A 17128-nucleotide genomic window follows, 5' to 3' on the forward strand; every position below is an offset into this window, starting at 1 on the left:
AGACATACCCACCAGCAAGTCTGAGTGGTTACTCTGCGCAGCGAATTCATGTATTAAACTGTGGTGGCACGGAGTTCTGCACAAACCAGCCAGCAAGTCGTGCTGCCAGAGTTGCTGGCAGATTTGTGTACCAGACACTGAAAGATTTCCTGTTAACTCATTTTAGCAAGATTAGAGCTAACTTGAAAATGTCTACCCATGCTACAGTTACACTGCTGAAAATCAGTGTGTCCTTGTTCTAAAGCCCTTACAAATGCAAGAGAGTATCTTGCAAGATATTCTTACAAATATGCCCTTGATATGCCCTTGCAAATGCAAGAGTGTATCAAGTTTTTTCCTTATGCCTTACTGCAGATAAAACGAGCAGTTACACTGACAATATATGAATTATCTTGATCTATGTGATAACATAATAAAACTTACTCTGTGGAAGCTGTCAAGTGAAAACACAATTTCTCCCCCCTCCCCATGCAAGGTGATTGCCAACAGTAAGAGAAAAACATTTGTGTTATAGATACTGAAACAAATAGAAAACTGAACTCCAGCTTTTTTTCTCTTCAACCAGGGTATCATAATAGTTCTTCTGAATCTAGAATGAAACTGCAGTGTTCTGGTGGAGCAAGGAGGGGTTAAGTAAATGGTAAGTGGGTAGCATGAGTGAAGGACATCAGAGAAAGTAGCAAACATGCCCTTATCAGTCAGTCATTCCAGAAGTTGAGCTGTTGGGCCTACATGGTAATTTCAGAACTGCTTCTATCATAGATTAAAGGCTGAGCAAGGCAGATAGCTCTCAAGTATAGTGAATTGGCTGCTGGGGACAATAGGAAACACTCTTCTTCCCAGTTATGTATTCACAACCCTTATTAATGTCAGCACTTTGAAGCAGATAAGCCACTAATTCAATTAATCCTAAAGAAGTGTTTCCACTTTTGCTTTAAACTGGCATTGTCTGGAGCTTCAGTGAAGGGATAAAGTATCTGTTATTAAACCTATCCTGTATCTGGTAAAGATGCTGAGAAGTGGGAAAGAAGACAATTGTAGAATATTTGTGATGTGAAAGAGGAAAAGAGCATTCTGTGTAGAAAACAGTCTTTATTTTCTGAGTATCTATTTCAGCTTTGTTTACATGGATATGTTTAATAGGCTTATTTAGGGATATGACACATTAAAGGTCATTGGATTTGCTGCTCATACTGGAAGATTTTCCAGAAGCATCTAACTTTCCTCATCCATTTCACCAGGTGAGGAGTGTAGGCAAGTAACACCAGGATTTAGAAACAGGTTTTTACAGAATTCAGTAGGAACCATCCTAATGACTGGGCTGTGGAGTAGATATGAAGGATACTCCACCAACTGGCACTTCAAGATGAGGTCACTTCATTCAGTTTTACCCCAGAGATGGTATATTTTAGAGCCTTTGAACTGCTCAAATAAACCACTTATTTTTCCCATTTGAAAAAAAAACCAAAACAAACCCAACATCAAAAAAACAACAAATGAAGCACTTTCTGGTCTCTTCGTTTAGCTGTTGTGCTGCAACCTTGTTATCACAACATCACTGAACACACTGATAACATTTCTTACCTCTCTGCTGGTGGAAGAAGCCTGACACAGGTTAAAGCACCAAAGTCTCCGCCAGTGTTAAGAACTGCTATTATTTCAGAGGAGTGCAAGAGAAAGTGTGGGAAGCTCAGACCTAACACATACCTCATTTGATCTAAACATTAGGCAAGTAACAGAACAGGAAATAGAGTTTGGCCCTGGTGTCCCCTGGAGTATGGAGCCTCGTATTTTGAAATCGAAAACCTTGCTCCCTGCTGCCACAGCCTCCTTACAAATCAGCTGCAGACACTGCATATGCTTGCAACAGTTCATATAACTCTTAACAGTCTTGTACTTAACAGTCTGCTACTCTCCAAGGCTTAGTGAAACATGGATTTCTGCTTTCCTGATGCAGTCATGCTTTTGAAGTCAGTGTTTCTACACTAAATTAAAACTGGAAGAATATATTTCTTTCAAAAGCTGATGTCCAGGTTTGAACCAAATTAATCAGGTGCTGTTAAAGAAGCTTTTGCATGAAGTTTTAAAAAACATCTTTTCTTTAATGAAGATGGAAACATTTACAAAATTTCTGATCTAATTATTACCTCTATTGATTTAGATTTCACCTTGAAGTCATGGATGGTGAAAAAGGATAACATCTTCAACTAGCAAAGACATCTGCAAAGTCAAGATTTGTTCAAGAGCCTGGCATCTGAGTTTCTGACAAAAAACAGAGATGTGACACAAGTCAATCAGAAGTACTGATTTTTAATAATAATTCTGAACTGGAGAGGTCTCATTTCTTTCTAGATTAACAATCCTGAACCCCCTCCTTCCCCTTTCCACATTAGGTGCCTTCTTACTGATGGGCATTTTAAATAGAAGTGAGGAAAAAGACATGATTGATGAATCAGCAGACACATGTATTTCAATTTCTTCTTATTTTGATGGAGATCTCCAAACATCACACTGAGAGTATGCTAGACAGAGAAAATTGTGTTCAGAAGTACAGTCAAACCACCTCAAATATTTAATTTTTACAGTGATCCAGGCAGATGAGCTCCCTGGAGAGCAGTGGCCAACTCCCCACAGCACAACACTTCTGCATAAAGGCATCTGGGGCATCTTCAGAAGCGGGAGGGGCTGCTGTGCTAGGCAGGGGGAAAAAGTGGATTTGCATCAATGCTGTTGCATAAACAACTCCTGTGACCCAGAGCTCTCCCACCACACTGGGCAGTGCCAATGGGGAAGCTACATCCTTTTTTTCAGGGCTGCAAATCTGCATCTATTTAGGCATTTACAAAATACAGGGTTTAACAGGCCTTAGGTTTCTCTGAGATTATTCTCTGGGTGGTGGCTCACCAGAGTCACAGGGCTGTCAATTGCTTTTGCAAGTATGTGAGTTTGAAGTCTGGTAGCACTAACATGCCCAAGTCTGTCTTGGATCATATCAAGGGGGGCAATTTGTTTTGAGTCTGCTGCTGAACAAGACCAACCAAATCCATCTCCTTCCCCTCCAAAAAGTAATCTAAGAGATGCCAGTGGAAGGAACTAGTGAATTCTTCATTTGGGGTTGTTGCTATAGCAATGCACTCAACATTTACACCAATGAGCTGAAGGTGAGCTCTGTTACGTTGTTTATCCCCTTGTAGATTGTCCAGCCATCACAAAGTAATATCTCATCCACTGGAGTGTAAAGAAAATAATCTTGTTTACTACCCGAAGAGTTAAGGACACTTTAGAAAAAGCTGAACAAGGCTTAAATGTTTGTAAGTGTTCTTTTGTATACAGCAGCTGAAAACAGTCCATGATGAATAGGAACAAAAAGAATTTGTTTGTACTTTAGTTACATAAATTGTATGCCAAAGAATAAAAGGCAGTAGGAGTTTATAATGTGGAAACTTCCAACTATGTATGCACAGAGTTTCTACAAACCTGACTGACTTTTGTTCGGGATAGCTTTGTTATGTTACTGAGGTAGTTCTATTGATAGCTTACATGTTAGTGATGCAGTAGCAACAAAACTGCATGCAGTTCTGCAGACAGTTGAAAAATATTTTGCTTTACTCCTTTTAGACTTCTCATCTTACTGAAGAATATCTATACATAATAGCTACAGCTATGACAAAGTGCAGTACTGGTGTAACTAAACAGACTTTGTTTTCAATTCCTGCTATTTATGTGGAGAATTATTTAATTCTGGTTTGAATTGTATTATGAAACTTTGCTGGAAAGTCAGTAGTAGAATGAGAAACAATGCAAATTATTTGAGAGACAGTAAAATGGAATAAGGTGGGAGAAGACTATATTTCAATTAGATATTCAAAATGGAGTAGCACATGAGTGTCACCCCTGAAAAAAAAAAAAAGTTCTCATCGCTTTTCTTTCAGAATAAACACTGGAACACTGTACATCTCTATTGTGAAAAGAAGCTTAAATGGAAATAGCTGGTTTTGCTGTGCACCAGTAAATGATACATCACAAACTCTGCTGCAGAACGTTTGTAGAGAAGGTCATTTCACACACACTTCTTTGGGGATATAGACTCAATTATCATACTTCATATCTTGTTTTGGTCAGTGAGAATAAGCACTCTGTCCATTCCTGTTTGAGAGCCTCTGAACTCTTTCACAATACCAGGAAGCAGAGCCTATTTTTAAATCTGCAAGATGGAAGAGCAAGTCTTATTTTGTGTAGTAATACTCAAAGCTAGGTAATACAATGAACCATAGTTACTCACTCTTTGTATATAACTTTTCTGGGGTCAGGAATGGAAATTCATCCCTCGGATACAGGCAAGTTTGAACTCCATGGCCTGATGCTTTAGTGCCTGTGTTATGCTTAACGAAGTTATCAGTGCCTTTGGTTTTAAAAGGAACTAACCATAACTGCATTTTATTACCTGTGTATTACTTCTCTTTAAGAAGGAAGTGTTAATGGCTCAGGAACAGGCAGTCCCCAGGTGCTGTAAGAGAAGCCGGCGACAGAGAAGACCACCCTGGCTGCACAGGAAGCTTTGGCTGGAACTCGGGGAGAAAAGGAAAGTTTACAGCCTTTGGAAGAAGGGACTAGCCACTCACAGTGATTACAAAGAGGCTGTGAGGCTATGCAGGGCAGAAATCAGGAGGTCTAAAGCCCAGCTGGAAATTAATCTGGCTTCAGCAATCAAGGACAACAAGAAATGTTTCTATAAGTATGTCAGTAGCAAAAGAAAGACCAGGGAGAGCCTCCATCCCCTGCTGGATGCAGGAGGAAACATGGTAACAAGTGATGAGGGCAAGGCTGAAGTCCTTAATGCCTTCTTTGCCTCAGTCTTTAGTAGCAAGACTAGTTGTATTGAGGGAATCCAGCCTCCTCAGCCAGAAGACAGAGACTGGGAGAATGACCCCCCTGCAATCCAGGAGACAGTCAGTGACCTACTGCATCACATAGACACACACAAGTCTATGGGACCGGACGGGATACACCCAAGGGTGCTGAAGGAGCTGGCTGGGGTGCTCGCCAAGCCGCTTTCCATCATTTATCAGCAGTCCTGGCTGACCGGGGAGGTCCCGACAGATTGGAAATTGGCCAATGTGACGCCCATCTATAAGAAGGGTCAGAAGGATGATCCAGGAAATTACAGGCCTGTCAGCTTGACTTTGGTGCCCGGGAAGCTGATGGAGCAGCTCATCCAGAGTACCATCACACAACATATGAGGGACAATCAGATGATCAGGCCCAGTCAGCATGGGTTTATGAAACGCAGGTTCTGCTTGACAAACCTGATCTACGACAGGGTGACCTGCTTATTGGATGAGGGAAAGGCTGTGGATGTTGTTTACCTTGACTTCAGTAAGGCCTTTGACACCATTTCCCACAGCATTCTCCTGGCAAAACTGGCTGCTCGTGGCTTGGATGGGCACACGCTTTGCTGGGTAAAAAACTGGCTGGATGGCCGGGCCCAAAGAGTTGTGGTGAATGGAGTTAAATCCAGTTGGCAGCCGGTCACGAGTGGTGTCCCCCAGGGCTGGGTTTTGGGGCCACTCCTGTTCAACATCTTTATTGATGATCTAGACGAGGGGATCGAGTGCACCCTCAGTAAGTTTGCAGATGACACCAAGTTGGGTGGGAGTGTTGATCTGCTCGAGGGTAGGGAGGCTCTGCAGAGAGACCTGGACAGGCTGGAGCGATGGGCTAAGGCCAACTGCATGAGTTTCAATAAGGGCAAATTCCGGGTGCTGCACTTCAGCCACAACAACCCCCAGCAGCGTTACAGGCTTGGGGAGGAGTGGCTGGAGAGCTGCCAGTCAGAGAGGGACCTGGGGGTGTTGATTGACAGCCGGCTGAACATGAGCCAGCAGTGTGCCCAGGTGGCCAAGAAGGCCAATGGCATCCTGGCTTGTATCAGAAATAGCGTGGCCAGCAGGGACAGGGAAGTGATCTTACCCCTGTACTCGGCACTGGTGAGGCTGCACCTCAATTACAGTGTTCAGTTTTGGGCCCCTCACTACAAAAAGGACGTTGAATTACTCGAGCGTGTCCAAAGAAGGGCAATGAAGCTGGTGAAGGGTCTGGAGCACATGTCGTATGAGGAACGGCTGATGGAACTGGGGTTGTTTAGTCTGGAGAAGAGGAGGCTGAGGGGAGACCTCATCGCCCTCTACAGCTACCTGAAAGGAGGTTGCAGACAGCTGGGGATGAGTCTCTTTAACCAAGTAAGGAGCGATAGGACAAGAGGTAATGGCCTCAAGTTGTGCCAGGGAAGGTTTAGACTGGATATTAGGAAGTATTTCTTTACAGAACAGGTTGTTAGGCATTGGAATGGGCTGTTCAGGGAGGTGGTGGAGTCCCTATCCCTGGAGGTGTTTAAGAGTAGGGTCGACATAGCGCTGAGGGATATGTTGTAGATGGAAACTGTCAATGCTAGGTTAGCGGTTGGACTAGATGATCTTCAAGGTCTTTTCCAACCTAGATGATTCTGTGATTCTGTGTATTCTAGTTGGTATCTTAGACACAGAAAAATGTCCAGACAAGGGCCCTGAGAGGAGATGCAAAGGAACATCTAGAACCCGTACACCTAGGACTAAATCTTGAGAGCATCATGTGACTCTCAGTGGGGCAGCTGTGGACATACAAGGACTTTAGTATCTGGGGAACATCCCCATCCATGTGATTTTGGATTCCTTGGCTTAGACAGCAGTTGAGAAGACCCTTTCTGCCAGTTTGGGGATAACTGAGTGGATACATCCCCTTTTTGGCAAGGATGTGCCAATGAACACAGTTTTGACTCTTGTGTGTCACCTGCCAGTCACCAATTTCCCCACATGAGAGACCATTGCTCTCCACAGGTTCAGCTCATTGGTCCCCTAAACTAACCCAATCAGGAAGAACCAAATCACCAGAGATGTCCCATGTGAACCAGTCCTACTTGGTTATGCTTAGATGGGTTGAGACAGGCTCACAAAAGCAACTTTGCTAACAGGTAGGTATCAGGGGTTGGTGTGAGTCACTGGGCACAGGCCAGGTGGGGCAGTGGGTGCCCACAAGTCAGCAGAACCATACTCTCTTCTCACCTCTCCCGTGAGGCACAGTCCCACCACTCCCCAGTAAGCCAAACTTAAGGAAGGCTGGTAGCAGGGCTGGGGCCCAGGGTTGGTCACAGTCCAGCAATGAGAGACTTCTCAAGGCAAGCCAGGAAATCAAGATAGCAAGACAAAGTCTGGGTCAGCCATGCAAACTCAGGGCACAGATACACCTGCAACAAAGCATGGGGAAGGGCTGCTGACAGGCAGCAGAGAAAGCAGCTCTTTCTGTTGGCATAGCTGCAACAGGAACTGGCCGTGGTCATATCCCAGGTCTTGAACTAACCTGACCTTTCTTCCCAAGAAGATACAGCCTGAGGGCAACATATCTTTTTCTTGTTGGAGCACTCTGATGAGAAAGCAGAAGTCAAAAGGACTCTGCTGTGCAGCAGGATCCATTACAGAATGAATTTCCTTTGCCTGACTCTGCTTCTCCCTGGTAAATTCTCCCCCAGACTGAGCTCTCAGTTAGGAAGCAAGGTGAGAAATTTACAGTGTTCCCTATTGTTGTGGTTTGAGTCCAGAAGGCAACTGAGCACCACGCAACTGCTCATTCACTTCTTCCCCCTCAGCCATGGGGCGAAGGAAATAGAATCAAAGTCTTGGGAATTGGGAGAGACGATTCATCCATTATGGTCACAGGGAAAAGAGACTTATTAGGGGAAGAAAAAACCCCATCAATTTAATTTGAACATCACCACCACCACCACTTAATTTAACAATCAGAGTAGGACAGTGAGAAATACAACCACATCTTAAAAAAAACCTTTCCCCCACCCCTCTCTTCTTCCTGGGCTCAGCTTTGCTCCTGGTTTCTCTCTTTCTTCCCCCCAAGTGGTGCAGGGGAGCAGGGAATGAGGGTTGCAGTCAGTTCATCATCACCTCTTGTCTCTGCCGCTCCTTCCTCCTCAGGCAAAGGACTCCTTACACTCTTCTCTTGCTCCATCGTGGGATCCTTCTCATGGAAGACAGTTCTCCATGAACTTCCTCCAACGTGAACTGCTCCAGCGTGCATCCCTCCCTTGTGTTGTAGTCCTACCAGTGACAAAGTGCCCCAGTACAGGCTTCCCACAGACTCCCAGCCTTCTTTGGGTGCAGCCGTCTGCTCTGCATGGGGTCCTCCATGGCCTGCAGGAGGGCATCTGCTCCACTGTCGACCTCCATGGGCTGCAGGGGCACAGCCTGACCTCTCACCACGGGCTGCAGGGGAGTCTCTGCTTCAGCACATTCCCCTCCTCCACCTTTCTTCCACTGACCTCAGTGTTGTCATAGGTGTCTCCATCACAACTCCTCCTCAGCACCTGTCCTCCTCCCAGGTTCCCCTTCTTAAATATGTTATTGCAGAGGCACAACCACCATCTCTAATTGGCCCGGCCTTGGTGCAAAGGCGGATCTGACTTGGAGCCAGGGAACTTCAAGAAGCTTCTCACAGGGGCCACCGCTGTAGCCCCTCCCCTGCTACCAAAACCCCCACCACACACACAAACCCAACACACCTATAATAGTGAGGAGTGAAGGGTTTAACTTCTACCTTGACAGGGTATGTAGAGGAACATTTTCACATACGAAAAATTGTTCTCCAAGTGAGAAGAGTTTCAAAGATTAATAGCTGATTTTTGCTGATTGCCTGTTCCACCCCCTAGACTCCTGATCTCCTGTTTAAGAACACGTTAGTTACTGCTTTATCGCAGACTTCTTACCACACAGTGAATTCTCATCAGCTCACAGAAGCAATATGTTCCTCATCAAGTCTGTTCATTTTAATTATTTTTATTAGGATTTGCTTCTTTGCCCAAATCTCATCCCCAGTGCCTCCTTGGCAAGCTGTATCAAGGTAAAAAGGAGTTTCCCTTTCAAATTAATTCAGTTAGCACAAACTCCTGAAAACTGGAAGCACCGAAATCAATCTGGACTTTATACAACATTTACAGTATTAGATACGGTGTGTGGTTTGTCAGCAATGCTCAGACATGTATTTCCATGCCTCTGCACACAGACCATAATCCTTGTGAAAGTACAGATAAGATCCTGTCCTGGAACGCTAGCATCAACATTACTCTCTGGAAAGTAAGAGAATATGAGACTGTAAAGGACTGACTGCTGTTTCACTTGCAGATAGCCTCTGCTGAATTACAGCTCATTACAACATATGCTCAGTCTGTGCCATTTAGATGAAACCCACTTGCTGTTCCTTCCTCTTTCTTCATTTTCAGTAATGATACATTACTATCTACTTACATGTTCTTCTTCTATCGGAGAAGAACTACTGAACTTCATAAGATCTATACTTGATATAATATCCCAAAACACAGGCTAACTTAAGTGGATACAATGCTATACCATCTTGCTGGGCAGAAAAAGATTAAAAATCACCCAGTCTTCTGTTCCACCAGGAAGGTTGTTGTCACCGTATCTGCTTAATTTTCAATATTCTATCTCTTGGTGCTCTCCACTGGCCCCATGGAGGAGCAGGAGCTCCCTAAAACTCAAATCCCACCTCACTGGCCTCACTCAAATCCTGCCTCATAATTCCCCTCTGAAGCAGTGGCCCTTCCATACACAAGTGGGGATGAAGCTCTTGCCTTGTCTACTGTTGTCTCACTTTCCCTGAGTAACTTTCTTCAACATATTTATTTGTTTTCTTAGTCTCTACATGTGAATTTTTAACTGGATTTTGTTTATTTGGATGGCATTTAGCATACAGAAGCTCTGATTATGATGAAAATTTAGACAGTACCAAAATAAAAAAAATCTCAATAAGAGGAAGCAAAATAAAGCATCTCTACCTGAGTGACTCCAGCTGTTCTCAGTATAGGATAACACTGTAGCTCCAAAGTATGAGATTTGGTAGAAACATCTAGCTGTCTGGTTCACATTTTGTAAACATGAATTAATAAGCTCAATGCCACAGACACTATTAACTGCAGCTCTTGGCAAGATGTGAATGGAGATTAATCATGCTCTGTATACCCAGCTCAAACAGCTCAACACACTGAATTATCAAGCAAAAGCACCTGATTAATATTCAGGAGGTGTCAGGTGGGTGAAGAGATTAGTAAAACAACAACAAGAAAACAAAAATGGAAACACATTTGTGTTAGCAACTTCCTCGTTGGTTGCAGCACTCAGTGGGACTGGGCTACTCACGGTGTCAAGGTCTGCTTATTCATAACTTTTTCTCCTATAGGGTAGCTAGTTCTGTAAATACAGATCTGTCAAGAGAGTATAGGTGGATGGGGAAGTGTAATCCAGAGACCATTTTCTACGCTTGTCTGTTAGAAAAACCCTTGACCCTTCAGTACAGTTAAACAGAACATATGCATCCTACTAATATCTGTGCTGTCTATGGAAATGGTAAGAAAGAGTCAGTATAATTATGTGCTTGGGTTTTGTCTCGAATCTGCCACTAATTTGCTATGTTGTCTAAGAAGAAGAACAATCATTTCTTCAGTTATAAAAAGAACACCCAAGACTATACCATATTTCTGTTTTCCCTGCTTTGAAGTGGTTAGTTTTAAAATGTCATCTTACCATCTTTCAAGTGAGAAAATCGTAGTTTAATCTTTAAAAAAGAAAGCGAAGAAAAATAACCATTTGCCTGTGCAATCTCAGTGATTTAACACTGAATGTCCACATCAAGACAACTAGACCTGGCTTTTACAATGCCACAGACTTAATTTCCCACCAACCTGAGTGGCTTTCTGCCTGACACAAACCTCAGGCATAAGCAATCATCCCACATCCAAATCTCAAGGGTTCAAATTTGTCCCCTTCCCTGTTTCCTGACTGCTTGTAGTCTGTATGCTGCTTATTTCATCTTTAGTTAGGTAGAAATGCAAAAGGGGAGAAAGAGAAGGGGAGCAGATATTTTTATATATTATGTTCATTTTACATAAAGCAACACATTATGCCTGACTCTTGCTTTTCAGGCCTCAGCTTGCAAGAAACAAAGAGTTTCCTTATCAGAACTTCATTTCTTATCTGTCAATACCAGTGAGAATTGAATCTCTCAGTACCAAGTGGAAGAAAAACCAGAGATTTCTGACTCAGATGTGTGATCTTACATCATAAACATTTCATCACATATATCAGAGCTCCCTGGTATGAGAAACACATGACCTGGAGACACATCACCGGAACCACAACTATGATACCAAATGCTCCTGCACCAGCACCTTAGCCACCTGCTTTTGACAGACCCCTCTTCCTACAGATTTACATTACTCAGTTCCAATTTGCTTTCACTGTCATTTCCAGAAACACTTCACAGGAGGATGCAGAAATATAAGTCGTCAAAATGGCAACCTGCCTAAAACCAGGTTATCATGCAGTTGGTGGCAAGTACAGTTACTTAAAGAGCGGTGCCAAGATTATGGGGTCAAACAACTACCAGTAGTGCCAAATGATACAACAGGAAGCAGCTGTCACAAATTGTTCCTTCGGAGGTTCAGATTTGGAAAAACTTTTTGACTAATAGATTAGTGCAGCACAAGGACAGGTTATGCAGAGAGCCTGTGGCATCTCCTTTGTTGGAGATTTTGAAGACCTGGCTAGACATAGCCAGTTGAACCAGTCAGCAGTACTCCTGGCTTTGAGGAGGAAGTTGCTCTAGATGACCTCCAGCACATCTGTTTATGACCTCTGATTTGATTAAGCTATGCCAGCCTCAGTCACCAGTAAGCTAGAAAGTTTATTTTCAATTCCTAGGGAGCAGATAATGCTGTGAGCCACAATGACCCCAACTCAGCTTTAGTAATAGACTCAAAGTCAATGGAATGAAACAGCAGAACAGAGAGAATTAAGGTAGAAAGATATTCATGGAGTTAGCAAATATGTCAACATTTTGTGAGCTATTTGCTCTCATGTTTGCTATAGAAAGGGAGAGAGATTTATCTTTTTTTGTTTTTTTTAGTTCCTTGTTCCTGTTCTTTTAAGTTTTGGCTTGTGAGTCATTTGTCTTTGCCAACAGGCTGCCTAGCTCAGTTCTTGTTGATGAAGATATTATGGTAATTGAATACTTCTTTGCAGTGATTTAAGCTCTGTTTTGTTTTGAGATCAGGCAAGCAAACACATTGTAGTATAAATTATAGGTGAGAAAAAAAATCTTTTTGTATAGAATGTGTGGCTGGAGTTACTGGGGAATGTAGCTCTGTCTCCGTTAGCGAAGGCTAATACAGTATATACTCTGGATTATTAGGTGGAAATCAAGTATTACACTTCAGGCTTTTCCCCTAAATTCTTCATCTTTTAGTTGGATTTCAGCCTTGACATATACTCTTAACCTTCATCTCAACTGAAGTCAAGGGGATTCAGTCAGCAGCCAGAAACTGGGGACAAAAGAGGAGAATACAAGAAGCTAGACCAACACTGAAGCAGTAAATAGTATTAAAGCATGTTCAGCCACATTCTGTAGGTTAATATATGTAATAAATCACAAAAGGACTGCCTCTGCACCCTCCTAACAACAGGACTGTATTGGAGAACACTGTATAAGAATAAATTGTTTCCAATAAGTAAGGGTCATTTTCAAGCCCCATGACCAAGTGCTCAGAGAGTGGCTTACTGTTGAAAGATTAGCAGAGGTCTGGTCTACCAGCTAAAATTACAGTACTAAAGGAGAGATACTCAACAGCTTCCAAAGATAAGTGAATATGAGTACATTTTCTAAACGACACATGAGAAATGTGATACACCAGCACCCCTCAAAATCGCCTTTTTCAGCAACATTTTTATGGAGTGGTATTTAATATGTGTCTTAACCTTTTAGAGATTTAGGTCCATTTTCAAAGTTCCCTTAAATTGGCAGTGGATTTATCTCAAAGTACCTAGAAGACTAACTCTTACTGTGTGTTTGAAGAAAATATTCCAAGTGTACTTCTGCACCTTTAGCTGTATAATAGTCTGGTCATTTTCAGCTTAAACTTAATTTAACTCAAGTATTAGGTCCCCAAAGAATTAAGACACTACTGAAATATACACTTCCAAGATCAAAGCCAACTGCTTTATGATGAAATCACAAAGAGAGAGTCAAATGACAAAACCACCTCATACATATGTTGTCCATCCACCCCCACACTGAATACTTTGCCAATTATATTGGTATTTCATATTGTTTTACTATGTGATTTGGCATTGCACTTTTCTGTTAGAGTGGTTTTTCCTATTTGCCCTAATTGTGAGCCTTTGCCTGGGATCCGTTTTATAGAACAAGCTGAATTCTGTAGACAGCTGGTAGATTATGGCCACTTTATCCTGGTACTGGGGCTAATCATGAAATCGTTATTGGTCTGGATTTACAGTCTTATAAAGAGTTTTATATAAGAAGAAGGTTAGCATTGTAAAAATTATTTCCATCTACAGTGAGAGAGTTAATTCCCTCTCTGCAGCTGAGTTTTCCCTCTCAAGTATGCTTCCATGGTAACCTACACACAGCTACTGCAATGGTGAAGTTAATTTCAGAAATTAAGCTTTCCGGATGCTAATATTCTGCACCAAATCTTAGTTCTAGCCAACAAAGTCACAATCAATGCTGCTTGCTCCACTCAACCTGGCCATGACTAGAGATTTAAGTCAATATGCTCTTTTGCTTTACAAGCTGGATAAAGAAAGTGAACCCGAGAATGTAGTTGATATACATAAATAACAAGAAACAAATTAGACAAGCTGCACAGTGGTAATTTTAAGGTTTAAAAAGCTATTACACCTTTAAAGAATACAGTGCTCAAAACAGCTAGAAATATTTTCCTTGGTCTTTTTTCTATTTATTTAAGCAAGGCTAGTATAACACACATTTAGCAAACAGAAAAGATGAGTCTTCAAATTGTGTTTCTGCCTTTGGTTTTCACAGAGCTGACTGCATGCTCTGAATTGACATGTGTGTTCAATTTTCACTTGAAACAAAATTCTACTAAGGTTTTGCTTAGGGTACTACGAAAGAAGGTTGGGCTATCGATAGAAATACTTGGGGCATAGTTCCTTCAGACATGGAGTAACTTCCTCTCTGACTTGGTTATTCCAGTGTTGTGGCTGCCACAAATAGCATACAACCTCCATGACCATGGGGTGTGTTGGCAAAACCAGGGAATCCCAGTGCTTTAGAGACCCTCTCCCTGACACCACTCTGGAGCAACCTGGAACCACAGGGACAAATGAATCCTTGAGCTGTCACCCAGTCCCTGCTCCTGCTGCTACAAGACTACTTAGATCAATGCCACTCCAAGCCTGTGAGGTCCTCTTGTACCCAGGGGTTTCCATTTGGGAAACTTCAAAAGCTCTCCAGCCAGTTATTTCAGTGTTTCTATATACCACTGTTAAAAAAACGTTAATTCACATCTCCCTTGCCACAATTCAGATCCATTTGTCCTTTCCTAGCTTTTGTGGATATGCAGAATATATTTTTCCAGTTTGACCTGTCTCTTTGACAGTTGTTATGTCACCCCTCAGTCTTCTCTTCTTAATGTCAACAGCCCTAGCTTTCTTTTATATACAGGTACATGCAATCTCATCTAACAAACAAGCTATCTGTTCTACATCTACTTGCAAAACAAATGTCAGGATGTCCAAGTACATAGCATAAGTTATATAACATAACACAACCACCATACAATGTGTTTACATTTTCTTGAAAATAACAGCCAAAGAGAAAACTGAAAAAATCAAGGTTACTTAGTGGGAAGGTTTCCCTCTGAAGAAAAATTAAAGATTAAAGGGCTTACTCAGCATGATACTTTAGCATATCATCCTTGAATATTCAATGGGAATGAAAGGTTCTTAACCCTGATACATTTTTTTTCACAACTTTGCTTTTAATTCAGTAGACTTCACACCTGAATTCAAAGGAAAAGAAAAAAAAAGGAAATACTTTCATGCATTATTGAAGAAGGTGGGTTTTAAGATGCGGAGATCCTAGTAGCACATAATAGAAATATTTGGCAGTCTTTGTGTTACTTTTACTTTCTTATCTATTTCCAATTATCTTCTGTTTGAAGTAGTACTTTTACAAAAGACCACTGTACAGAAGAGACTAGTATTAAGAAAAATCTACAGTTCTAATGAATATAAACTTAAAGGTAAATACTCTAAGGGAAATTTGAATAAATCATGCTTTATAGCTAATGCACCACATAAATTTAATAAATATTCCAGGGGAGGGGCAGCAGTTTCAAAATTTGAGTTACAGTAGTTGGATATATCTTGATATATGAAACTCTTGGTATCCTCAGTGCTGTGCACAATCAGATGTTAAAGCACATTCTGATATCAGCATTTGTGGAAAATTTCAGCCAACATCTTGTTGCACACATCAGGTCATTCCTTTATACTGGGACGACACGCACAAGTTCTTTGTTGAATAGCTTTGATAACAAGTGAGCTATACATTTTTAGTAGTGAAAAGAATATTCTGTGAGGTGCCCCCTTGAGCATCAGTGTTGATGTAGAACATCCAGAAATAACTGAATAGAATAATACTTACTAAAAGCATTGGAGATGTTTTACAACTGTCAGTGAAAAATCTAATCTGTTAGACTATTTGCACATTTTATGTATTTAACATGCACTGTAGGTGAAGTCTGTGATCAATTGCAACTGCCATCCAGCTAAGGAATTATACTCCCAGTACTAGTATGAACACTTGTATTATGCAAAATATGTTTTTGGTTTGCTCAAAAGCATCCTAATTCTGGAGAATCTCAGGTTAGCATTAATGTAATTAGATTAATTTAGGCTTGTAGAATATAGGCAACATGCTATTAATGAAAATTCACAAAAACCTTATTCTTGAGGAAATTCCCCAGCACCTTATAGGTGTATATTGTTACATCCTCTGCTGCAGAATGAAAATTTCCAGAGGGGCATTTAGCAGCCTCTTTATCAAGAAGAGCTTTTTCCTTCTTGCCTTACTGTAGACGGACTGAAAAATAAGCAGCAAATAGGAACTGCAACTGATAGATCTTTGTCACTGCAACTCCCTTTTTCATATTCTAAACAAGTGCAGAACAAGCTTGTGGTCCAGTTGAAAGCAGGATATGACCAGGTTGGTTTAAGCACTATAAATAAGGATAAATTAAATTTGAATTGACAATCATTTTTCTGTTACTCTTAACTTATAAGTGCCCGATGTTATATAAATATTGCCATTTCTTAATATGTAAGTATCAGAGAGAAAACCTCTTGTTTGTTTGGGTTGCAAAGACAGCCTTCCAAAAATGAACAGCTGCTATTTTGTCTTGGCCTGAAAAGCTCAACTTTGGGCTGCATGAACATTTTCCATTAACACCAGTGTGGCATTAACCTGCAAGTAAATTCATAGCTAAGGGTCACATTTGCAGACAGATGAGACGTACATTTAAATGACCACTTCTGTTTGCAGGCAATATGAATGTGAGTCAAACTGTTGCATGTGTAGCAAGCCAAATGAGCAACTGCTAGAAAATTTCCAGCACATTTTCCCTCCCCAAACAGAGGTTCTGAATGAGACACGAAGCATACTAACAGATGAAAATTGCTAATGCTTTTATCATGTCTGACTTCCCATTGGCAGTGACTGAAATCAGCCGTGAATTAAGTTACTGCTCTTCACATTGCTGTTCATGTCCTTCAGTCTGCAAATACTGAAAGGGGCTTGGGGGACTAAGGTGCTCTGCTGCCATGGTTGAGAAAGTGGAACTGTAGAGTCCTTTGAGAATCTTTGTTTAGAGTAAAATGTTGATATATTCAGCCTGAAGTCATCCTTCACCATTACATTTGCTAGTTATGATGCTTTGTAAACAGTCTAAACTGATGTGCTAGTCTTCAATATGATACAGAAGTTTATTAAAGGTACATTTTGATGAGTGAAAGTAATTAAAGAAATCAGACTGAAATGTAAGACTTGTAGTACCATGTAAGGTCAGTTTAGCTTTAGATGGTAAAAGGATTGCATAAAAAAAGAAAATTTTATTCCTGACCTAGCGTATAGGAAAAAATAAAGGTTGTTACTCATCTAACTTCTGTTTAAAGCTGTTAGAGACAGGTATTTACAA

General features: G+C 41.4%; 1 long non-coding RNA gene across 1 annotated transcript; it reads left to right on the forward strand.

Annotated features, from left to right (window-relative positions):
• The first annotated feature begins 596 nt into the window (after positions 1–596).
• On the forward strand, positions 597–2332 carry LOC141953982 (uncharacterized). Its single transcript, XR_012632055.1, has 2 exons — positions 597–640; positions 2162–2332. It is a non-coding gene; the product is annotated as an uncharacterized LOC141953982 (long non-coding RNA).
• The last annotated feature ends 14796 nt before the right edge of the window (positions 2333–17128 follow it).

Source organism: Strix uralensis, chromosome 1, assembly GCF_047716275.1.
Source record: "Strix uralensis isolate ZFMK-TIS-50842 chromosome 1, bStrUra1, whole genome shotgun sequence".
Lineage (NCBI taxonomy): Eukaryota > Metazoa > Chordata > Aves > Strigiformes > Strigidae > Strix > Strix uralensis.